Genomic DNA, 8078 nt, shown 5'->3' on the forward strand with positions numbered 1-8078 from the left:
TCTTCTGTCATCCGTCTTCAGCCTGCTGCTCTCTCTCCGTTCATCTATAAGACACAGACTCGTATTATCATACAGCTAAGTCCTTCATCCATTCTGTCTCTCTGCCACAAGCTCGCCTGTCTGCATAACTGTTCGGATCCTTGCCACTGCTCAATAAAACTGTTTACGTATCACTTACTTGTCTGCTTCTCTCTGTATCGTGACAGTCTGTGTGTGCATATACTGTACACACACACACACACATATATATATATATATGAAGAGTTCAAAAGCCTCTAAGTGCCATCTGAAATTTTCTTCTAGAATAATAATTTTTATCAAGCTTGTATATTTAAGTTCAGTAATTTCACTTAAATGACAATTCATAGGTAATTTTCATTGCCATTTAAGTGAAATTACTGAACTTAAATATTATGAGCTTGATAAAAATGATAATTTTAGAAGAAAATTTCAGATGGCTTTCGCATCTGAACTCTTCATATATATACTGTATATATATATATATATATATAATATTTCTGTATATGTAAACTTTTATGTTAGATGTGATTAATTGTGATTATTCGATTTGACAGCACTAATATTAATCATATTAAAGCTAAAGAAGTTATTCAGTCAAGAGCAAATTTGAGTGTTTTCAGAGTTTTTTTATGTTCCTGAGTTATTTATTAATATTAAAAACACAAGACAGCATCAGGTATATTAGGCTACTGTCACTTTAAGACCAAATCCGAGTATTTGACAAACATCAGACTGTTTACGTTCATTAAGATTTTTTTTTACTCAGTTAAGACTGTGCTTACAAGGATACTCGTCAAAATGGGTGCCAAAATTGAGTTTCTTTCGAGTCTTCTTGCGCTTAAATTGTTTAAAATCGTTTGAATGTCTATAAAGGGACGTTCTAATATTGCTGTCTAGTTTCTAAATAACAAGCGGATCTTTGATTCCAAGTGGCCGAAAAGCACGAACTCCCTCAAAATCTGGAGCTGAATTGTACATCGCTCCAATTTTGCAATCGGTTGTTATTTGGCATGGGGCCAGATGTTCTGTTCATTAATGAATTATTAATGTTCTGTTTCCTGCTGTGCGATGAAACGACTTTAATCTGTGAGATTGGCAGTGAATCCGGTGACTCACGCTAACAGGTGGATGTAAACCTCCGGTTATTCCCTTCCGTTCTTGAGTTGTTGGACAGTGTCAATGGACTGAAGGCGTCTGGATTATTTCTGCCACAGCGGAAAAAGCTAATTTTAAAGAGGCGAGATTTCTTGACATTTGTTCAAAAACAACTCAAAAATATTTGACCTGAAATTGAGTTTGTCATATCAAGAGAGTGAATGAGACTTAGACTGCTGTTGATTCGATTCATTTTCCCCTCCATTTCAGAGACAAGAGAGCACTGTCACCAAGCCATGTGTTTTCCAAAGTCTGGCAAAAATCTTCCTTTTGGCAAAACAAGTGCCAGATTTTCAAGCAGCAACATTCCCTTTAAGCAGATTATGCTATTGTATTTTGGAATGTTGCCTTGTATGGCGGGATATTATTTGCTTTTGCCACACACAGCCATACACACCCACCGTGTTTAATCATGTTGTTTGGATTCAAAATGGCGTAAATGGCGCAATCTTGCCCAGTGCTCATATTAATACTCAACTGAACAAGTTAAGAATCATTCTTATGTGGTGAAACTATTTTATACTGACTTACAGTGAGGGTAGTTCACATTCTCAAAATTCATTTTTAGATAGAATTGGCAATGCAACAAGAAAATTGACAAGAAAATACTGTTTCAGTCTTTATACTTCAAACGTTCATATTTATATTCAACTTCTGTATCAATGCAAGTAATTGTGAAATTTACTAGCAATTTCAGTGATAGGGCAACAATGCCGTAAACTCCTTTCCCCATGTTTTTATGGGTCTAAACAGATGTTGACATGCAACAGTCAATTTAATGAGTTATTATACGCAGGTGTTCAGGCAAGTACCATTGCAATCTCACTAGTTTCCTTTCCATCTTTTTATGGATGATTCTTCAGTTACGTGCACTAATTTTCGAACTGTTATCTCACATGACCTAGAATATGAATCTGGTGATCATGGTGGCCTTGATTAACCCTTTTATGCATAAATTATGACAACCTCAGTCAGGATTTTTTTTCTTATGTGTTTCTCTTGCTCTTAGGGCATTTTATTTTTTACACATATTTGTCAAAGATACTTTCAGATGTCCACTTGACTGGACAGTATGTTTTTTTTTTGGTTTTAACTGAAGAGATACTGTAATAAACAGTAAGAACACAGCAATACTGTGTGTATTTAACATACCAATAAATAAAATTATATAAAATCATGTGAAAAATATAAAATATATACAAAAAATATAAAACAACTTCAATTATTGCAAACGCAATTGAGTTTGTTCCTGTTCAACCAGGACGTGATGTTGATGATTCAATCAAAGATCGCCACAACTGGTGAAGGTATACTCTGTGGAAACCCTAGCCTGACGTCTTCATACTCAGATTCTAGTCAGAATATGAGTCTGATACTGCTCCATTGGGCTGTGATTATGGGGCGTGTTTCAATCGGACCAGGAAAGAAAATGCCTCTGCACTCAATTGGATAGACCTACAACCAATCAGAGCAATGGAGTAAGTGACGTATGTTGAGCGACGCATAGACAAATGCCTTGATCGCGGTTCTCTGTTCCTCTTTTAAAATAAATGCGCTGTCGATATCTTCTATAACAGACGCGATGGCGGAATCTACACATCTCAGTTCTCCAGCGGCAGCCATCTTTGTTGTAAACGAATTCAACCCAAGCGCTCTTTGGTGACTTGGATGATTACGTTACTGTTGATCATCTGTCCATCATTGTATAAAGCCCACCCTGACAATTTGATTGGTCCAAACAGCTCTGGTTTGAGCATAGTTGCTCCACAACGTATCAAGTCCAGACCGAACTTCCCATAGACAGTAGAAGAAATGGACACAGCGACCCCATAGACTTCAACGGAGAAAAGTGAAGTCAATTAGAAGCACTCACTTCCTGATGGCTGAGCGTACTGCGCAGACTCAAACTGAGCTTGACGATGTAGATGTGACGTGAGCAACCCGACTGTCTTCTAGTAGCTGTGCCAAGAGAAATCTGAATCATTCCCTTCCGAAACTTGCAGAGACGGAGAGTGTGAGTAGGAGGTGTCCATGAGCTAGGAGCAGGAGAAACTTTTGGTAAGTATTCTATGGAAAACCCAATTCAGACTAGAAACCCAATTCAGGAAACCCAATTCAGGCTATGGAAACCCAATTCAGACTAGAAAACGCTCATGCTCTCTACAGTCTATGCCGATTCACCCTTGTTAGATGATCATTCTGATTATGCACAAAATGGACATATTTCTACCGTAACTCTCCTCTCTGAGAAAAACCAGGCTCAGACTGAAATCTACATTGATATATTAATGTTTTCAGACTGTGGAAAAACTAGCAATCAGGTGTTTTCAAAATCTCATCTGAAATGTGTTGGGAGTAACGCATTACAAGTAACATGCATAATGTAATCAGATTACTTTTTGATGGAACGAGTAAAGTAACGAATTACAAGTACCGTGTATTATGTAATCAGATAAATTTTTTAATGTAATGAGTAAAGCATTACAAGTAATGTACATTGCGTAATCACATTACTTTTTTGATGTAACTGCAAATTACATTCTAATAACACAAATGCATTTATTTACAGCCAAAAACGTTTCTGCAGTATTTTCAAGAACAACATTCACGGTAATAGACGGTGATGCACGATGTCTAAATAATGATTAATAAGAATTTCTTCCAAATCTAAAATCAATACTTGGAAGATCTGACAATGATATGACTCCTTAGATGTTACTTGATGCTATTTAACATTATTATTTATTAATTTATTTTTTACCTGCAAGAGTCTCCTAGGATAGAAGGAATGGATGGATATTTTGGAGCAACTTGGCATTTCTGACTGGCTGTCGGCCATCTTGGTTTGAAGAAAAAACTCCACATTCAATGGCTTGCTACTTGGTGGCAATGTATAGGATGATGCACTAATGTCCACTGTAGTGGCTGATGTGAAACTATGCCATCAAAACCCATGCATATGGAAGAAAACACTTTTTGAATAGCTCTATGACCTCTATGTGTGTCGTGAAAGGGTTAACCTACAAGTGGATTTTATATGTCAATACAAACTGGTTGAGTAATTACATTGGATTAAGCTACTTTCAGACTATGATGTAAAAATGTCTGATATAAAATTCATAATTAAATTTAAATTTTCCATGTTTTCACAACACAGTTTGTATACATTTATTATAGAGGGAGCCCACAACATTATAAAATATAAAATGTTATAAAGAAACTATATGAAATGTCATAAAGTAAATAAAGATAGACAAAAAATCTACATTTTAAAACAAGAATCATAAAAATAAAAAATAAAAACGTATTCTTTAAAATCATTCTAGGCAAAAGAAAAGTTTCTTCTAATTGAAGAAACATCTAGAGCCCCCTGCTGTCAGCAAACAATAATGCATCTTCACAATTTGGCTGAACTGTATAGACATTCAGTTTGTCTGTGAGAACTTTCTATAAATTAAATTTGATCCTTGACCCTGAATACAAGTGCATATTAGTCATATTCCCAAACACAGTCTCTATCAGATCAAAGGTCTCGGGATCAGAAGGTGGGGGGAAAGCCAAGTTTATCCCACTGCAATAATCATAATTCAACAAATACACAAAATGAAGAGTTGAGAAAACTTGTTTAAAACAATGTCAGTTATATTTGATGAATAACGTTTGTAGTAGTTTACAATAGACATTAAGTTCATAATAATTCTCACTCCATATTTTACAATTTATCGGCATTATGAAAAGAAATCCTAACATGTTGTTTTCTTTATAGAGCCTCATTTCTGTTGACCGTAGTCGGTGTGAAAGCACAGTGTGAGCCTGCTGTTGTAGTTACGCTGCAGGCCTTACTTTGGATACACTGCAGCTGTGGAAATATTTGAGATCATTTCCTAGTCCTAATTCTCGCAATTCTTGCTTTCTCAGCGCAAACACAGCACCTGAAGAAAGTCCATAAAACAGGCTCAGATAAAAACATCATGACACACTCAAGTGGTGTTTCTGAAATATTAAGGCATATGTCTGAGACGGCGGTGGACTTTTCCAAGTCTGCAAGGTATTTGAATCTTTTCAAATAGCCGGTGAGAGTCACTTGTTCAAGACTTGGAGACGTAAACAGACAGCTCTGAATGAATGCGCTTAGCAGAAGAACCGCTGCAACAGCACATTTTTACTCTAAATATTTTTTCCCCCTGCAAGAAGTAGGCTAACGAAAGAGACTAGCAAATCTTCTTCCTTCAAATCATTGGCTACAGAACTGAAAAACAAAAAGCACGTAGCTATAGACTACACCAAAAGATCAAGTTTTGCCTAGCATGATTCAGTTTCTAACTACCATGAGGCACAGAGAGCGCTTAGAAAATACTGCTGTATTAGCATTAGCATCCTCACTGAAGTGAACTAGCATGGGAAGATCAGATTTAGCCTATAATTGAACAGACGGACACAATTGGACAGATATCTGACCAACGAAGTGTAAATATGTCTTTTTTTTATGCTATGTGGCATTTAAAGTAAGTTTGAGTTCATATTTGGTGGTCTAATTACCAAATAAAATGCCATGCTAATACTGTCAACACAGGTGAGCAAGGTTTTTTATCAGTATAAAGTAGGCAAACTCTATATTTTTTTGACTTATCTCAGTTTATATATTGCACTTGCTATGTTTTTCTCATGTTTCAGCACACTAGCACGCTAATATTTTGATGTGACTTGCAATGTGAAGCCATATGTGTCACTACGTTGTAAATCCACACTCACATTCACATTTAAATCCAATATACAATATTTATTTCATAATTAACAGCATAATGTTTTTAAAACAGCTTAAAATTATACTACCAAAACTAAAGAGAATGACAAAGTAGGCTGTAATGGTAGCATTAAAAAAAGCTCTTGCTTTGTGAATGTGAAAAATGCATTAAGGCTAAATGTGACAAAGAGAAGCTTTCATGCAGGTTTCTCTAAATAGCCCGGGTCTGCAATTCTCTGAAGGCTTGTATTCGTTTTGTGGTGTTTGCTATCACGGTCAGCCTCTGGTTTATGTCCCGGCTGAGGAGAAATCATGTGGAACGTATTTGAGGGGTAAATTCAGTTTGAAGGGTTGTGCCTGTCATCACCCTCTTACACGCGGCTCACGCTATACGCTTATGATGTCACTGCAATGATTGACGGCTCTAAATATCACACTGTGAACTACTGAACAAACATGATAGCATCAGTTCTTGATTTGGGAAAATAAATCAAATGCAACATTTGATAGCAATTGCATTTGAAAGACAAATGTTTATATGTGTTATTTTTTTCCGTTGGCTTTTGCGCACTATTCCAAGCCTTCTGAAGCAGTACGGCAGCCAAGTCTGATGAAAAATCGGAATATTACTTTAGAACTTGAATTTCGTATAATATATACATTCATGTTTATTATTATTTGTCCGTTTATTCTTGGTCCAAAAAGTTCCTCCAAGACGAGCAATGTTGTAGGTGAATGATTTATGCTTGCAGAGCCTATGCAAAACTGGACCTCAACTCTCATGAACACAAAACACGATGAGCAAAGTTATTCTTCTGCTCCTCTCTGGGAAGCGATTCATCAAACAGGGAATTTAGACAGAGCAGCAGTCTTTCATCAAACCAAACACTGAACCTCCCTTGATGTCTAGAAACTAAATAGTTTCCACACGTCCAGCTTGTACAGCAAGCAGAGCATTCTTGCAGTGAACCATAGGAGAGTCTTGGATAAGACTATCTATTATGGACCAGCACCAGGGTCAGTTTGGGTTCGTCTAGGTCGGTCTGCACCTGACCGAACTTTCTTTACGAAAACGTTTTACGAAACGTTTTTTTTTTTCGTCTTTGCAGTAGAACACACAAATTAAGCTGCAGCAGTTCGCAATTGAAATTGATTACAGGACAGTCATGGAAAGGATTTTTAAAATTGTGATTTTCATGTCTGGGAAGTCATTTAATAAAATCATAAAAGTCACGGAAATTTCGATCATAAATATAAAGATGTTTAATGTCCCAGTGATTGATTCGTTTGGTGTTTGTTTCAGGAGTTTAAAAACAGCTTGCTAAAGTGAACTTTCCGTAAAATTTTGCTGCGGCTGGTAAACACCTTCAAACTCCCATTGGATGGCGGTGATGATGTAATAGGTGGGTGTGGCTCTGAGGCTCCGCCTTCTTTGATGTGGAAATCATCTCCGGTTCATTTCTTCTGTTCAGTCCGTCGAGGACAGAAGCAGCGAGTAAAAACATGAACACACTGGGGAATATCACTTTATAGTAACTGAAAGTGGGTTTTTTTTATGTTTAATACTGTAACTACTTGCTTTTAAGCAATCTATTGTAATTGCCTTGACACTTTGACAAAGGCTTGTTGCCGAAACGTTGGTGAAATAAAGTATTTGCATGTGAGTGTGCGGTCATATCTCCTTCATACGAACAGTATATCGCTGGTCACGTATTTCAAACTTCTTTTTACCTCTTAGTGGAGAACGAAAAAGAACTTCACCGTGAGTATATCGGGGTATTTAAAGTGGTAATAATTCACCGCTGGCAAGATGAGCTTTTAATAAAACTCAGCTGTTAATGCCATAAAAAGAAAGAGAAAATAGAGAAAATGGGCTGTGATGCTCCCTTTTGAAAAGGTAGGAAAACATCAACACCCATAATGCACTGGGCTCGATCCAACCCAAGGCTCTTTTCTAGAAAGATGAAGCGACAGCTTTGGAAGGCGCAAGGATTATGTTCAGTCATTATCATACTGCAGAAAAGTAATACTTTCACACAACCACCCAGTATGAAATTGCTGGAATACGTCTCTCCTGTGATCGAGGACCTGTCTGAGTACAGACCTGACGCTGCAGAAACTATAATTTACAGGTCAAATAAATCAAAGAGGCATTCAC

Source organism: Scardinius erythrophthalmus (assembly GCF_964197995.2).
Source record: "Scardinius erythrophthalmus genome assembly, chromosome: 14".
Taxonomy (NCBI): domain Eukaryota; kingdom Metazoa; phylum Chordata; class Actinopteri; order Cypriniformes; family Leuciscidae; genus Scardinius; species Scardinius erythrophthalmus.